The 18,823-nt window shown below is 43.9% G+C and overlaps 1 pseudogene; it reads right to left on the minus strand.

The window, feature by feature from the left end:
• Positions 1 to 18,428: 18,428 nt before the first annotated feature.
• On the minus strand, positions 18,429 to 18,546 carry LOC126163836 (5S ribosomal RNA; annotated as a pseudogene).
• Between the last annotated feature and the right edge of the window lie 277 nt (positions 18,547 to 18,823).

Here is an 18,823-nt window from a genome sequence, read left to right on the forward strand (position 1 = left end):
GAGGATGGATAAATACTGCCCCTAGCAGTCCATACTACTTATAAACATAGATCAGATACGGCAGGCAACACTTTCGGGTAATATACTGCCATAAAACGACCAACAGGAATAGCCTATTCAGAAGAAGCCTTCACTCTGTTTCGTAACATGTACACTCGCACACAACATTCGTACGTCTCACACATGCACGCCATTTTGATTTTTGGCTAATACAACCTAAATGAAGGATAATGTCCCAGAAATAAATTAATATGGTTCCAGTCTCCCGGTTCCAACCAAGGTTTCCGGGAGGTTTCCCTTGTTACAAGGTGTATGTCGCAAATGGTAATCCCTTCTTATTTATTCCCAATTGGGATCATCCGTATGCCCCACTGTCAGCTTGTCTGATAATTGGATGACTGGAACCGCGACTCTTAATGAGACGTATCTTCAAAAGCCTGTTCCACTCCTAGGAGTGGAAAATGAAAAGAGTGAAAAAACATTTAAAAAATACCCGCACTCACTAATCCTTACCTGAACAACGCTATTGGTGATATCTTGACGTCTTACCACTCTGAACACTCTTCGCTTTACTTCAACTCTGCTTGGAACTGGACATTCTTGGGATTTCTACAACTCACCTGTTCAACTGCTGGATTCATCCACTGACTTTGCTGGTCGCTGTCCTAGTGGGCAACGCTATCTCAGTCACTGAAGTTACGTATATTTCTTCTTCTTTCTACTCTTGTGGAGAAATTAACTGTGTTGCTTACTCAAGCCTTCCATTATTTGTTGTGCCACCATTCACGGGCACAACAAATTAGTGGTGACAGAGGCTGGTTCTTGTATTGACTTCCATTGCCTGGCAGTGTTCGTTCATACAAGGACGAGTGGGAGGCGCATTCTGCCTATCGCTTTTCTTCCGGTTTTTCCGGGGGCCCACGCAGGAAATGCTCGAATGTGCGTAAGCCATGTATGGACTCAGCTCATGGTCTGACCTCATCGCTGTGCCTCTGGTCCGAACACCTCCCTCCTCCTCCTCCCCCCTCCCCCGCCCACCTACCTCCTCCTCTCCCCTCCCCCGCCCACCTCCCATTGCTGCTGTGGTTCCTGACAGTGCACCACCATGGCGTGATATTTTTTTTTGGGGGAGGGAGGAGGTGTTAGAATGTGGTATCATCAAAGTCTGGTCTGAATCATGATGGCCGCCGCCACACAGTGACACCAGCTGGCATACAATGGCAAAATAGCAACACGCTTATGTCATTCCAATCATGTTGTACCACAGCTCCGCGGAGTTAGCAACGGCAAGCATATTTAAACGCCGTCATTCACCATTCGCGGATAGAATCATGAAATTTGGCAAGAAGCACATTCTCACAGCACAGGTAAAGGGAAAAAAATAGAAAACTGTTATATGTAATTATTTCACATGAGAAACAATTTTTTTTGTCTTTTGTTGTTGGACTGTCTGTCTTTTTGTCCACCTGTTAAGACCACTTCTCTGAGAAATGGGTAGACGTATGAAGTTGAAATTGATGTCGCATACTAAAGTTTACGGTTTCTTTGCGGTGTGACCATTTAAGCTTCCATGTCAATGCAATGAAAGGGAACGACCATTTATGTCACATATTTCGATAATTTGCCAGAATAGAGTGCAGTAGCGTAAGGCTAGCGACTACGATCCGACTACACTTCAGACAGCCGCGTATCGCGGGGACTGCCTTCCTTGTCCGCTCGATGGACTGACTCTGGCGGTCGCAGGAAAACAGTCCGGCGTACACAAAAGCAAGCGGGGTTGTTTTCCCTCCAGTCACCACACTTCCTGCTGGCGTGAGCCTTGCCACAGATGGCGCTGCCAAGACAGAGCCATCATGGCGTGCCTGCTCCTCACTACTTCCTCCGACGTGACTTCCGTCCCCTTCTCCAAGCTCTCGCCTTGCAGAACTTCATCCTACCTCTTGTAGTAACCACCTACGCATCTGAGTGTGCAGTGATGGATTCTAAGCGTGCATCAAATTATGCCCTTAAGTACTGTTGTTCGTTGTACACCAAGTTATGCACCAAGAGACTTATTGTTATGATTATTCATTGACTTAGTAAACTTCACTGTTCTGACTACCTAGGCACATATCTGTGTATTAGCGTGTCGTTCCCACTCCGTCACGAACACAAAACTTTTCCTTGTTTTATGGCATTGTAAGTGTATTCGTTCCTACTAATATATGTAAGGGCGCTCGTAACCTTGACGTTGAGCACCCACAAAACATGCTGTGTGATGGAGACTGCTTCTGGTATCGTTTCGTTTCCCATCTTCCATTTCCCATTCACTGATAGTGTTTGGGAAGAAGCACTATCAGTCGCTGTTTCATGTGATGGTCACTTCACGAGATGTTCGTGGAAAGCAGTAATACTATGCCCAGTCCTTATTCTAACTAACGTACTCGGAACTTCAACAAGAAACATTTCCATAGTGCACAACGCCTCTCTTTGTACGTCTGCCACTGGAATTTGTTGAGCATCTCCGTAACACTCCAGTGCTTACTAACACATCCATTCACTGACAAAACGCCCCGTTATTCGTTGGATCTTCTCTATTCCTATTAATCCAACCTGATAACAATCCCAGAATAATGAACGATACTCAAGAATTGGTTGGACAAATGTTTTGCAAGCCGCTTCTTTCGTGGATGATTTACATTTTCTCCAGATTATTTGAATTAATCTCAGCCTCAAGGCTACCTATCCTACAACTAGTAGTGTGCGGCCATTCCAATTTAGGACACTCCTGACGGTTACTCCTGTGTATTTTACGGTGATAATTCATTCAGTTGATTAATCGACAACAAAGTAATCGAACAGTTGTTGATCTCTTCCTCTACATGCAGTGCGTTACATTTATATGCGTTAATTCTCAACTGCCAGTCGGTACAGGATCATTGATCCTGTTTAGGTCTTCCTGCATTTATCAACAGTCTTCTGTCGTTGCAGACTTCCTATAGACGAAAGCATCACCTGCGAACAGCCTCTACCACTATTTACACAACGAGTAGAATCATCGGCAGATACTTACATTATTAACAAACGTTATGGCAAGTGTTAATTGACGAACTGCTAACAACAAGCAAAGAAAATTTTGGACATTTCATTGAAATGAATGCTTCAGATACTTGTTTTCAGCAAATAACTGTACGAAGCATGCACCCGGTATTACGAGTTCGATCTGGACTCCAAGCGACAGACAGTGGATTGGAGTTTTCCCGATACCCCAGCAATTCTATTCTACAGTTCTGAAACGGCTGCAGCTACGCAAGCATTTGCTGAGTTCGTCCAGAGTTGTGCAGGCTGGGTAGAAGAGTCATATGGACGACAGCTCCTGTGTTGACGTACGAGACACCGGAAAACAAGTTACATGAATACCTGGATACATTCTAGATGATACGTAACGTTAAAAAAGTGTTTATTGTGGTCAATGCTTTGAAGATGACTAAAATTCTTTGTTCCTATCTTCTCTTCTTTCTTATGTGATGGCATTCACAAAGTTTACAGGGTGAAGGTCTCCTCTGTTTTACGTGCTTTCGAAACCTAGAACGGAGGTAGCTTAGGGCTGAACGGCCCTTCGACGACGAGGTCATTGGAAGCGAAACAACAGTTCTGGTTGGACTGATCTAGGGAAGGAACTCGGTCGTTACGTTCTCAAAGGAACAATCTCACCATTTATCATAACTGAACTGATGAAACCACGGAAAGTGTAATTCCAGATGGCTGGACGGGATCCTCCCAAATGACAGCTCAGAGTCTTAAGCACGCTCGGCGATTTGTGACTCTCAGTCACTGACACTGTTTTATGGCGTCCTATTACAAAATCATCGTGTCTGCTAGAATATGCGATACATGTAACGTGCTCCAAATGCTTGGAGTCAAAATAAGTTAGTCAGTAGGTCAAAAAACGGGGAAATTCAGTCTGATAGAAGAAACTCCAGACTTGAACGGTTCACGTGATAAAAGGTCTTGAATAGGTGCATATGAAAGATGTATTTGTAAACTACTTACGTTTAATAACAAACAACTGCCTGTTTGCATCGACGATGGTGGCGTTAACTTGCACAAAAGAAAGAAAAAGAACCAACCACTGCCGTCTGCGATGTGTTTGCGATGGAGTGTAAGGCTGCTTCCAGTTTATGGTTGGTTAAAAGGGATGTTCTGGCCGAGACTAATGAAAAAAATGATTTTTTATATAATTGTATATAGATTAGGCCTGCAAAGGATTTATGTCAAATTATTTTAGAAGGTAGAGCGTGCTAAATGGAACCATGCGCCGACCGAAATATAGGCAGTTATAGGCGCTCGATGAATTAGTTCAAGAAAAGATTCGAAAAGTATAAGAATTTCTGATCAATGAAGATTTGCTTAAGAGACGCACCGGTGCCAATATACAAAATGACAACGAGAGCTTCAACGTGTACATTTGGAAACTGGTACTGGAACATCTTCATTGCGGGACAAAAACTGTTAAAATAGCAGCATATATAGCTACAAGTATCTTCAAGGAAGATTATTCATCTATTCTGAAGACCATGCGGGGTTCTCTGACAGGAAACGCGTGACTGACGCGGATCAAGAGCTGTTCTCGACTGTTAGCTCTATATCTCGCGTTACTAAGTTCAAGAGTCTCTGCCATCTGTATAACTTTGACTCAAAGGATACGTAGCACCCTGTATTGGAGCCGCGGCTCTGTGTTAGGTAATGAAACAGGGTCAGTATTTGCTTCAACTCGTACTAGAGGGGCAGCGAAGAGTGCATCTACGATGACGAGGAACGGGAAACATTAATGCGACTAGTTCAAGTGCAGAGGAAGGGCTTTTTATTTAGAAAAAGGGCTGTACGGCGCCGCGCAGCGTATGCCAAAGGGTGCATTAAATCCGTGCTCGACGACGCGGGAGTGGCAGCAGGGTCTCGCGAGAGAGGGAATTGGTAATTAAGCGTGCTGTTCAAAGCTGGCAATAAAAGGACACGGTCAAAAAACTGCTTTCCCGGAAAACTTCCTGTTTTTAATGGTTTACATTTTTGAAGACATCAGATTGTTCTGTCTTCTAGTATTTATACAGTTCTTGCATAGAAGACTACCGCATGCTTGCGCTGTAAACTCGGTACTTACACAGAGTTGCAGCAACGCAGCCAACTGCTCACCTCCTGTCGCTTTATGACAGAAACAGGAACGGAAGGAGACGCAGGTTTATTAGGTCGTCTACGTCGTGGTCAGTAAAGACGTGATAAATATTTGTGTTATGCAAGGATCGAATATGGAGAGGCAGAATTTCGGAATGGGATAGGTTTTGAAATGTCTTCCGATATATTAATAAGAGAGTATAGTGTATGGGGAAAATTGAGTCTTTCCTATGTGCGAGTTGTCAAAGACTGTAGTTTGCTTTTACGGGCATTTAACATTTACTTTTAGTTGTAAATCTGCATATTGTAACTTTGACTTTCTGGGCAAATAGATATTCATTCGTAATCATCAACAACGCCGTCATCCATTTATGACCCAATGCTAAGTTGCCGTTGGTAACACAACATCGAATTTAAAAAATGGTTCAGATGGCTCTGAGCACTATGGGACTCAACTTCTAAGGTCATCAGTCACCTAGAGCTTAGAACTACTTAAACCTAACTAATCTAAGGAATCACACACATCCATGCCCGATGCAGTATTCGAACCTGCGACCGTAGCGGTCACGCGGTTCCAGACTGTAGCGCCTAGGACCGCTCGGCCATCCCGGCCGGCTTCGAATTAAAACAGATCTGCAAGTGCTACTATGGAAATTCTCAGTAAAGTCGAATATATAGTGTACATACATCGCGAGGGTGTCCTGCAGAGCTGGGAAGACTATTTAAAGGATCTAGATGATAAAGATAATAAACTAATTGCTCTGTTGCTGTTGGTAGCACTAAAACATCGAATCAAAGCATATCTGCACGTGCCACTATGGAAATTCTCAGTATAGACGAAAATGTAGTGTTCATAAATCGCCAGGATGTCCTCCAGAGATGAGAAAACTATTTAAAAGACCTATACGATACAGATCGCAAACTAATAACTCTCGAACTTGAATCCATGAACAGTGTAGATGAGGACGGGAAGGGATCAACAGGTCAGGTGCAGGTACGATACCAGGACTAGTATTAAAATGTTTGAACAAAGAAGGAGTGGCTGAAATACTGAAATAATGTCATAATATATATGACAATGGTGAATGAGTAGAGAACTTACTGATAAAGGATATGATTATCTTCGGTGTAAGGAATGGAACGGAAACGGGATGGGAAAACGATAGCAAAAGAAATAGTGAGTTCTGTGCGCATAGGCCATTGCGCCAGTGCAACGGAGAGAGCTGAAAATTTGTGCCACACCAGAACTCCAACCCGGATGCTGCGCTTCTCTAAAACGATTGCCTTGACCACCTTAGCCAATCAGACACGCTTCCCATCCGACTCAGATTCCTTTCTTCCCGCTCGCCGTGCCGCAATGAACCCCGACCATTAACCCCCTACTCGCAGATTTTAGATTTCTGTACGAGTTCGGATGCTGGTCGAGCTTCCGCACTGAAATTTTTTCTTCCAACAGCCGTTGCTCCCGTAAAATTATAGATATGGTTCCAACACCAAAGAAATAAGGAACCAAGAAATGTAGCGAGCGCAGGACATTCAGCCTCTTTCCACATGCAGCCAAAATTTGGTTCAAGAATCATTAATAAAAGAGTGGGACAGGTAATGGAGGAGAACCTGGCTGAAGAAGATTTGGTTTTATACACAATACAGGCGCAAAAGATGCTACAGGACTCTTTTCAGAGATTTACTGAAAAGGGAAGGGACCTGTATATGTTTTTTACAGACCTGAAAAAGTCCTTTGATTATGTGGCTTGGGATAACCTTGCTACCGCAGTGAGGGAAAAGAGAATAGTCTGGAAAAACAGAAGAATTATAAACTCATTACATTGAAATGAAAAAGGGTCAGTCAAAGTGTCAGCAAAAACTACCAGCTTGTAGGCTCCAATAAAAGAAGTTAGTAAGCCTGCTGTGTCTCTCCTACTCCTTTGAATCTGTACTTAAAAAATATGATAGACCACGGTCTACTAGATGACAAGGGGCTAAAAATTGGAGGAAGAAGAAAATGGTGTTCGACCTTCTGAGGTGACATCTTTCTTCTGGAAACACATGAAAAAGAATAACAGGATACATTTGATACGATTGAAACTAAAGGAAATATTTGTGATTTGAAAATCAATACAAAGAAAACAAAAGTAATGACAATTTCTGGAGATAAATGGTAAAGATTGTTTTGACTGGAGAGATATTAGAACATGTGCAAGGGTTTAAATATTTAGGAAGCAGGATAGTGACCGACTGGAATAGTAGTACAGAAATTAAAAGGATAGTAATGGCTAAAGATATTTTTATAAGAAAATAAAAACTTTCTGTAACAATATGATCAAAAATCTCAGGAAAAGACTAACTGAAAGTTTTGTGTGGAGTTCCTCCAGTATCGTGCTGAAGTGTGGACACTAAGGAAGAAAGATACAGCAAGGCTGGTGGCTTTTGAGATGTGGACATGGCAGAGGATGGAAAGAAGAAGCTGGATGGATAGAGTGAAATATGAACAGATACATAGGAGTATGGGAGAGGAAAGACAATTTCTGAATCTAATAACAAGAAAGAATATAAACTGGATTGACAATATATTAAGAAAGTAGGAGGGGCTCATAAGAACAATCTTGTGGGGAAAAGGGGGTTATGTGGAAGGAAAGAGGAGGCGAGGAAGGAAGAGATTTCAGATCCTGTGTGATGCTATGGACGGCAGCATCACACAGCAACATTAAGAAGAAACCAACGGATCGCAGGAAACGGAGACGCAAAGGACCTGTTGCTGTTGCTGCTGATGATTCTGTAAATAGGTCCCCTCCAGACTTCTCCATGCATTACGATCTTCAACATTCCTCATCCAAGTTTGTCGAGCTTGTTTCTTTAGGTCACGAACCGGCATTCCATTACATCGTTCTCTATGCCTTTTCTTATTACACGAAATTAAAAACACAATCTCAGTCGTCCATGTCCCTTCATTTCGTCACGCTATATGCCCAGACGTTTTCCATTTCAATTTCATTAAGGTCATGATCACTTATTCAGCTTCTATTTTTTATTTATTTCTTGTTATGCCCAACATGCATCTTTTCATTGCTGGTTGGTCATCCATCGATTTTTGAACCTGTTGCATATTTAACGGTCAAGTTGTACTTCCGTGCCACGCGGGATTAGCCGAGCGGTCTTAGGCACTGAAGTCATGGACTGTGCGACTGGCCTCGGAGGAGGTTCGAGTCCTCCCTTGGGCATGGGTGTGTGTTTGTCCTTAGGATAATTTAGTTTAAGTAGTGTGTAAGCTTAGGGACTGATCATCTTAGTAGTTAAGTCCCACAAGATTTCACACACATTTGAACATTTTTTTTTGCACTTCCGTAAGTTAGTCGTGGCAGCAAACATTGATTATAGACTTCCAGTTTAAGGCGCTTTGAGAATTCACTTCTGAATGCACCATTCAGTTTCCCCAGTGAATAAGCAATTTTTTACTTCCTTGTAATTTCTTTAAGTATCCATTCGCTTGTTTTCGAACGTAAGCACTCAAATTCGTCACTGTAGAACTTCATTACTAATCTTTCATCATTCTCCTTTCGGCACGCTGACTATACATTATAGTGCTCAGACTTACTGTAATATATACTCTTTACAATTCCTCCATCCTTTGCTGTAGTTCTCCTGGATCGGAAGGAAAACAAAAATCTTCCACTAGAACGTGTTTCACATAGGATCTGTTTATGGACATTTCTCCTTCATTCCAAGTTAATGATTTCAAGACCAGTTCCAAGGCTGCAGGAAAGCAATTTTGATGAAATGGGAGCATCTCAACGAACTACTTTTTCAATTATGTTAACACAAAAAGAATAATAACAGGGGATATGGGCGACGGAAGAGAAACGATCTGCTGCTTTGTTGTAACGGAGGTCGCACTAAGCCACGCAGTGTGCGGAGACAAAGGGACGCTGTGTCGCCGGAGAGGAGCGGCCCAGCCGGAAACGAGGTCGTTGCTGTAATGCCGGCCATTTCCGTGGCAACCGAACCTGGAGGCGACTCGTTGGCGCTGATTTGTTCGCGCATAAAGGCCGCAACTTCTTTGGGCAGACTTCTTCCTACCGCGGGCCATCTCTGGGGGCCAGTAACGAGCAGCAGTGTCAGACGACCGGCGGTTCCAAACCTCATTCGGAGAACCGCCGTTACTTTGGCACCACTACGGCCGTGACACACCTGTGGTCAATTTCCCCACTGATTTTACTTATTGTTCATACACTGAAACAGACCACATTGTTTACATCCGCGAACGATATATTGTCTGATAGTTGATAAAGGAGATGGATTTTAGGACTTCAGAGGACTATTTGAACATCGAGAGGGTGTGCCGACTTAAGTTACACGAATCCGTAGGAAGGTCCCCTTTTATGTTTTCACAAACGGCCCCTAGTTGTTACTCTTGACTTGTGATGTCACTACTGCTCTTAAGTCTGTTTGTTAAAAAAAATGACAGTCGGAAATGAGACGAACGGTTTGTTTACAGTGAGCACCTAAGGAAGCAGTGTTTGTGACTAAATGGAAATTCCGCATGTCGGTTTTCATTGCGTGATATTTTACGATTTTTGCAAAGTCTCGTCTGAACAACAATACTTCGAGCGCTTCATTCAACTTTTGGCAATGATCGCTGAGAGTCGTCTGATGTCAACACCTATCCCTCAGTATGTTCATATGTGCATCGATTAGCACTTGTCTGTATCAAAGAACCTATAGTCACTTATCCGTCTGCTAGGGGAACTTATCTTTGAGTGGACACTTTGAGGTGAGCTAACCACTACGAAGACTTCCCGGCAGGGCAGGACCAGTAGTTTGCGCGTAGCGACCGACTGAGAGAGTATGAAAATCTCGCCGTGGTTTATGAAGGCCAGTTATGACATTGAGTGTTCCATAAAACAACAGCGACAGGAGCAGCTGAATCACAACTGTATAATAACAATTTTTACTAACGATTTTAAAGATCTTAGTAATTACTGTAAATGGAAATCAGTTACTGCCTCTTTTAATATTTAGCACTAGAATAAGTTTCAGAATTTATTTTTGTTACAGAGGAATGCCTAGGCGTTACTTATTTTAGAATAAACAAACCATTTCCACAACCACTAGACTTACATTTATTTTTAGAGGTCTTAGCAAGAGACCAAAAAAAGATCTGTGATGACTAGGGATGATGGTACGTTGTGACACTGGGTATACCATACGATCTGTTCCAGCTTGCATAGCCGTATTTGCACAGTATCCGTTATATTTCTGACATCTTAGCGGCGGTATCCTTACCCTATCTGACTGATCTCCATGACACTACCTTCAACAAGATAATGCAACACCGTACGTTGCCCGTGCTGTTCTGTCCTACTTCGATACAAAGGGAGTTCGGCAGTCTGCTCATCACGAACTTCAGATCTACCGCCCATTGAAAACATCTGATCACCGCTTGCGGAGAGATTGACACGTTAGCGCCGGCCGCGGTGGTCTAGCGGTTCTGGCGCTGCAGTCCGGAACCGCGGGACTGCTACGGTCGCAGGTTCGAATCCTGCCTCGGGCATGGGTGTGTGTGATGTCCTTAGGTTAGTTAGGTTTAAGTAGTTCTAAGTTCTGGGGGACTTATGACCTAAGATGTTGAGTCCCATAGTGCTCAGAGCCATTTGAACCATTTTTTTGACACGTTAGCACTCGCCAGCCACGAATGTTGAATTCTGGCATGGAGATGATGCAGCTTGGAATGGCGTACCCGTATCTGTTATACAAGCTCTGTCTGAATCGATGCCCAGCCGCATAGAAGTCACTGTTGTTGACAGAGGTGGCAGCTCTGTGTATTAAATTTCACACCCTGTATTCCTCAAAATCATGTACAAATATAATCGTGTATTCATCTTACTGTAATGTATGTGCATAATAAGTTAAATTTAGTTATTTTCTGGCGCTGTAATTTTAATGGCCAGCAGCGTAAATAAATGTCAATCTCTTTGAAACGGCGGCAAAATCCGCTGGGCAGAACAGGTAATTTGATTGTGGAAAGGTCCAAAAGTTGAGGTCAGTTTCTCCTTCGAATTGTCATTTATTGTAACTTAATAACCTTTACAATCAACGCCGCAAATAGCCGGACCTTTACCGAATGCAACTCTTTCACGGCTGAAGGCCTCCAAACAAGAAATCTTAACAAAAAATCCAATTAAGATAGCAATGAAATAATAATAAAACAGCAAACATATGCAAAGTGCAATACAAATGGCTGAGGCCCACAATTAAATTTCAAAATTTTAGAATATATTACCATAATCTTTTAAAGGCAGAAGGCGGCAATGTTTAATATTGAAAGATAAATTTAAAAAATAATTTTACAAAATTTTTAAGAAAATAAAAAAATAACCATAAGCCTTAAATTTAAAGTAGCTGACAACAGATAATTAAACACCGGTGGCAATCAAAAGCCTCCAGGGAGGTCGGTCTGCCCTCGTTGACTTAGGCGAGACAGGTGGTGAGCCCAACTACACTTGATCCGGCGGAACCCAACCGAGGGACAGCCACGGATTGACCGACAAAACGACTTGCTTGCCACCAATCGATACATGAGAACTCAAACACAAAAGTTAGGAACGTGATTATCCACAATATGTATCGAACCACACAACATGAATGGACGTGGCTTGGGTAGTTGAAATCACTACTCAACTTTGACGTCCTGTGTCGGTGAACCACGAAGCTCATAGAGATCGGACAGCTCCACACGCGCTCCGACAATGCGCAGGGACCGGCAGCGGACCCAGCCAACACCGCGTGGAGATGGCTTCCCTGGTCCGCAGGAAGCGAACGGCACCCCGCTGGTCTGTCGGCGACTGCTGCTCCGTCGCGACTGCACTGCTGGTGCGTCTCCCACTTATTTGCAGACACATGACGGCCGAAATACTGGCTCGAACCCAACCATGCAGAGGAAACACGCCCACTGGCTAAACGACTTCCCTGCACTAGTAAAGAACCGACCCTAGATCCACAAGATGGTAATTGAAGGGGCCCAGAAGCGATCGGAGAACCAGATACACGTTGGCGATGAGACGACCGACCTCTCAGAGCCAGTAGGCCGACAAAATTTAAAACAATCGTCAGTGGAACTAACGCCAACTACACACACAACCTGTACGAAGACCTGGACGATACAACAGCAAGTAAGCACGCCCGAAGACAAATCGGGAGTCGATGCACACAAACACACACACACACGCACACATACTCACAGCCGACTCATGAACGATCGGTGAGCCAAAACGCGTCGTCCGGTAGGACGACCGACCGACGATCCACCAAGACCGTGGCCCGACTCAAGTGATGGGTGGTGGCAATGGTCGGGCGAGCCATGTCGACGCAGACCTCACTGCTGTTCCACCCAACAGGCAGGTTCGGACTGCGCTCCAGACGCGTTCCAACTGACTCGCAGACCCGAACTCGCGATCCGAATTCCCGACCGAAACTGCCTCACGACAGACAAGATCTTGGAAGTAATAGCAGTCGAGCAAAGATACAACGACAGGGGATGTATCGATACGCGCTGCTAACGCCGCTCGCGGTCAGGCAAAGCAGCAACTCAGTGACAGAAGTAATTTAAATTAACGTAGTGAGGTGGAAGTAAGTTAAAAACAGGGTATAAAATAGATGATGGTGGGAACTCGAGTCACACACGGCTCACTCATAGAACTAGGAGCAACAACCGTTGGATTTTGCACTCAACTGCAGGCCGATGTCCCTAAACCATCCCCTCTCGTTCACCTAGTTCAGTACGCTGCCGACACCATTCTGCTACTTGTCCGTCCTGTCCGCCATTCATCCCAGTAATAGCTTCACCTCAACAGCTCCACCTCCTGATGTAACAATGGTTCTTCTCCATCTGTTCTGAGTAAACCCAGACAATAATTACTGAAATAACCATCTCTACTATCCGTCCTCACAGTTCACAACAGTCGAATTCACCTAAGTGAAAGACTAAAATACGTTAGAGTAAGAGTCTCTCAAAAGCTAACTTGGAACTCAAGTCAACTGACGATCCAAAAGAAATCCCACAATAAACTAAACGCACTCTAACAACTAACTGGTCGAACATATGAACTCGAATGGTATCCATAGCATCCATACCTGCAGCACCCTCGTCAGTCCCGTTTTCATAGAGTAAAATGTTGCGTAGATCTTTGCCTTTCCAGTATTATACTACTTCCTCCAAATTCATGAATATCATGCCCCCCACGTCGCTTTTAGTGTCCGTTTACTGTTACCTGCACCAGCCGATAAATCTTTCAACATCTTCCTAAACAATTAGAATACCTTCTTCTTCCCTCAGTCTCCCGAAAAACTGACTCCCAACACCCCATGTTCTCTTCATGCACCAGAACTGTGGATTTTTGCCGAGCCTCTATTACTTTCTTTACATCTCCAGTCATTCCACTGATTTTCCCAAGGTAATTTTAACCGCCTTCTCTTCACATCCGACCATCCTTCTCCAGCGTAGTCTCCAACCCGCCTTTTTCCTGCGTAGTTGCAATCCAACTTGCATCCTACCACCCATATTCCGTCTCTAAGCCCGTCGCAGTGCTTATTCTACATCGTTTGCATACCACTTCCTTTCCAATACCGCCAGCATCCAAATCGTACAGAGAAACATTTTGACGAGTGCCCACAACACCATCATATTTACAGGCTTTGGAAACCTCACAGCCGGCCGGGGTGGCCGAGCGCTACAGTCCGGAACCGCGCTACCGCTACGGTCGCAGGTTCGAATCCTGCCTCGGGCATGGATGTGTGTGGTGTCATTAGGTTAGTTCGGTTTAAGTAGTTCTAAGTTCTAGGGGACTGATGACCTCAGAAGTTACATCCCATAGTGCTCAGAACCATTTGAACCATTTTTTGAAAACCTCACCACATCAAGTTCAGGAGATTATTTTTAGTACTATAAGTGCATCTTCTTATTCATCTTCTTCTTTAGCCTCTAGATATACGAGTACATTCCTGAACATAGCCCTCTTCCAAGGATTTCCATGTCGATCTTCCCTGGGCAGTATGGATCCAACTTCATAGACCCCCCCCCTCCCCCCCCCCCTTCATCTCCGTCGTTCTTTATCCTGCCTGTTGCAACACCCGCAGACGATTTGCATTGCATGTTGTGCCACTGTTTCGGGTCCGAGTGTTGCTACTGGCAGGAGTTACGTGTCGTAAACCTTCTTTCTTAAATGTATGGGGATAGTAGGTTTGCGAAGAACGTAGCCAAGGGTTCGGAATGGAATCTAGGTGAGACCAGTTCACCAGGCGAATGCCATCCATGTGAGGCCAGTCCGCCATGTGACTCTTCTCTCTGGTTATCTTCCTCAAGTTGGATTTTGAGAAAGATAATTAGGCAGCAGAGGTAAACTGGCGAAGTTGCCTCATCTGGGCTGCATTAAAATCAGCCTTCAAAATACCAGAGTGATGAGCCCTGTCAATATTATTGTGTCTATCGAAAACGATAGTCTGGAAAATCTAAAGCAATGCTCTGGAAGTGGTAAATAAATTTATCAGTATGTCTTTTTTATTTATTTTAACTCTATAAGGAGCGATCTAAAAGTTTCCGTTGGAGGTGGTACAGTTCAGAATCGGTATGCCAGTGAGGCAAAATCGCCTTGAACACTAAGGCAATCATCCAACCAGGCTGAAGATACTCATTTGGTAAAACACTGTGGGCTGCTGCGTGAAGAAATAACTACATGCTGCACATCTTCGTTCGATACAAATCGTCGATCCTTCAAGGCCTTTTTGAAAGAAGCGAAGGCATCATAATCGCACTGTGGGCGATCAGGACTAAAGGGCTGGTGTACGATTGTCTCTCATTTGAGTTGTTGTTCTCCTTAATACGAGAAGATAAGGCTGTCCTCCCAGATCTACCGGCGTCTTATTTCGAATCACGACTAGCACGGAACTTGGTGCACCATTCCACAACGGTGGTTTTCGACAGATATGCTGTGCGATAGACATTCTTCATTCTCTGATTGATGTGTACCGGTGATTGTCATTCAGCAGCCAAGAAAAGAACAGCAGGACGTTGGTTCTGTTCGGACGAATTCGGTAATAACGTCCCACAGTTCACGTTTTCGCATTTACCGTAGGCACGTCGGTAAGACGCGAATGCCAGACTAATCCCTTGCCTGCATGTGGTGCTTTTGTACCCGCAATGAAGTCGCACTACTTACAGGTACGCTGCAGCAACGCCTTCAAATTGAAACATTTTGATTGCCCATTATGTTAATCAAAGACTAAACAGCGGCAAAATGGTAGGTGTGACCCCACATCGCAATTGAGAGAATGTAAATAAGGTATTAAAAAAAAACTATAGAAACTATACGAAGACAACTAATTCACTTCGCTCGATGTTCCAGAATTTTTGCAAACCATCTTTCTTGTAGAAATATCAGAGGGGCATAGAATCTAAATTGTTGCAGGCAACTATATGAAATCTATACTAACGGCAGTTTTGTCTCAATAAATCTGATAGTGAGTTTTCTGCCTCACTTGTGTGTGTGTGGGGTAATCAGATTAACCCAGACCCGCGAAGTGAGTTACGAGAACAGAAAGGAGTGTAAGACGTGTATATTTCTATGATCTATTGTCAAACCACAATTTATGAAATATGTTTGTATTTTATTAATAGGATTAAGTAGGAATAATTCATATTTGTCATGTTGGAAATAATTGTGGTAGCAGGGAATGTCTGCACCAAAGTATTGTTGACAAGAGAGACCGCACATTGATATAATTTTAAAAAGGGCAGGAGAGACCGCGTATGGATACATTTTGAGAAAAGAGTGGGAAAGACCGCGCATTGATACGTTTTGTAATGGTAACAGGGATTGTCTGCACCAGAAAGCATTGTTGGCAGGAGAGACCGCACTTTAGCGTTCGTAGGAAGTCAGTAGTAAGCGAGAAGTGAAGCGAGTCGGTAGCAGGTCTGAAGCGAGAGGTTGAGAGGAGCGGTGTGCCTGCCAGCCACTAGCTATGATTTACAAGAGATTATAAACGGATGTACAGAGATATCAGCTAACTATTATCATAAGAGGAACTAATATTATTGAATTATATTTTATAAGAAACTCAAGACTACTGAAGGTATGTTTGCGCAATGCTAGTTGTAACATTATTGTGAAAAGTAAGTCCCATTTGAACGTTTGTAAAATCATTTCATTCAGAATATAATTAATTATTGCCAGCAATGTTGCATTACTCATTACAATCCATCCCAAAAACAATCAACGTAAAACTTTGGAACATTTTATTGTTGTCAAGGAAAAGTTTATGAATTACGTAACTTCGGTCAAATTAATTAAAGAATAACGTCAGCTTTGCTATTAAAGAATAACGTCAGCTTTGGTAAGAAATACAGCCCCTTATTATGACAGCCCACCAGCAGCTAATAGAGTATAGTAAAACAGGGTAAGTATATTCATGTCGCAGTTCGATGTAGCAGTCAGATGGCGATAAAGTAACAGTAAAAAAGGTAAGGAAAAGTTCTGGGTTATCGCAGATAACGACTGAGGACCACGACGACGACACATTCTATGTTTTGTCGAAATAATCAGAAAATCACTTTTAATAAGGAGCAATTAAATTTGTATGCGAAGTTTGAGAAAGGGAAAAAATTTCAAAGGGAAGATTTCATTTGTTATTACTAAGCAAGAGATAGGAATCCTAAGGAAAGGTTTCATAGGTTATTGTAGAAGGGAAGGTTGCGTAAAACAAAAGAGATATAGAGGAGACGGGAAGGTTTCAGGAGACGTATGGTTACTGGTCTTAGCAAGGAAGACAAGCGAAAAATTAAGAAGAAAATTCAGTACAGTTTATAGAATTAAAATCGTATTTTGTGCTGTTGCGGAGAGAGGTTTTCAAGTCAACGACTGGTTAAAGGGAGGGCTCGGACGGGCGGGATAAAGGAGCAGGCGTAAAGTTGTATATTCTCCACTATACAGTTGCAACTCAGCCGCAGGAGCGAAGCAGGAGGCAACAGAAAAAAAAAAGAGTTGTAGAAGAGGTGGACGGATGGAGACAAGAAGAGAGAGAGAACGGCTGCGGGGGGTGGAGGGTAAATGGACCCAGAGAAGTTTAGAGAGACTGACCACGGCAGCTGTCCAAACTGCGAAACACTATAAAATGTCCGGTGCCTTCCAGGGCGTGTGCCGAGTTTCACGAAGGCGACAGGAATGCCGAGGTGCGTGCACCCAGAGGAGGCGGTCGGCTCCCTCAGGAGATGCGGCTTCTGTTCTGTCTCGCGTCCCGTGAGCGGCGTGACGGGGCAGCAGTGGGACACAGCAGCTGGTGGCGGCTACTGGGAGCTGACAAGAAGCAGGCCCGAGGCTCATAGTGGTAACTGGAGCGGAGGATGACAGATGCAAAGTCGAAAGAAGTAAATTTCTGTTTTTTATAAGATCTTTCTCCTCCAAGTCGTCCCACGAACGTCAAAGTGACAGACATGGAAATGAGTAGCTGCGGAAATCCAAATCAACTAAAACCACTTAACGGTCTATAAATAATTTCTCAACATAGTCATCCTGGCGACGACCACATTTCTCCCGATGACAGACCAGTTTGTTGATATTGTCATTGTAGAGTGTTTGACTTTGTTGACGGATCCGCAATCCCAGCTCTGCTTGCTCCGCTTCATCACTATCAAGTGATGCCTTCAGAGCTGTTCTTTAAGTATGGAAACAGATGAGGATGAACGATGACAGTGAAACCAAGACGACGGACTGTTGAGAATGTCGCAGTGCTGGTTGTGTGGCCCGGCATTGTCGTGCTGGAGGAGAGGATGCTCTATGTATGAACAAACTCTTCGAATTCCTCAAACTCTATTACAGTGCGCTGTTTCTCACGCAGTAACATAGTTAGGTTACACACCGCCATGTTACACTTTATCGGAGCCCTCTAACGGCAGAAGATTGCAGCTTGAGCCAAACAAGAGGGAAAGTCGATCGAGTAATATGCATCACACGTAGTACTCAAACCGATATTGAGAAGAGAATAAAAAGGTCTACTGCATTACATTTCAGCACGTTCTCGTATGAAATGTAAAAGCACTCCGTCTTCAGGCCACGAGTGGCATACCGGGACCATCCGACCGCCGTGTCATCCTCAGAAGAGGCTGCGGATAAGAGGGGCGTGGTGTCAGCACACCGCTCTCCCGGTCGTTATGATGGTATTAGTGACCGAAGCCGCTAGTATTCGGTCGAGTAGCTCCTCAATTGGCATCACGAGGCTGAGTGCACCCCGAAAAATGGCAACATCGCACGGAGGCCTGGATGATCACCCATCCAAGTGCCGACCACGCCCGACAGCGCTTAACGTCGGTGATCTGACGGGAACCGGTGTATCCACTGCGGCAAGGCCGTTGCCACCGTATGAAGGGTAAAGAAACATTTTTTAATTTTTTCTGATTTACAGGCGGCTTGAGTGATATTTCTTTCTAACAAGTACTGTAAATAAATAATTGTGCAAACTAAGACAACTGTAGAAAAGAAAACAGAAATTAAAGCTTCCTGGCAGATTAAAACTGTGTGCCGGACTGAGACTCGAACTCGGTACCTTTGCCTTTCGCGGGTAGAGCACTTGCCCGCGAAAGGCAAAGGTCCCGAATTCGAGTCTCAGTCCAGCACACAGTTTTAATCTGACA

Source organism: Schistocerca cancellata, chromosome 2, assembly GCF_023864275.1.
Source record: "Schistocerca cancellata isolate TAMUIC-IGC-003103 chromosome 2, iqSchCanc2.1, whole genome shotgun sequence".
Taxonomy (NCBI): Eukaryota; Metazoa; Arthropoda; class Insecta; order Orthoptera; family Acrididae; genus Schistocerca; species Schistocerca cancellata.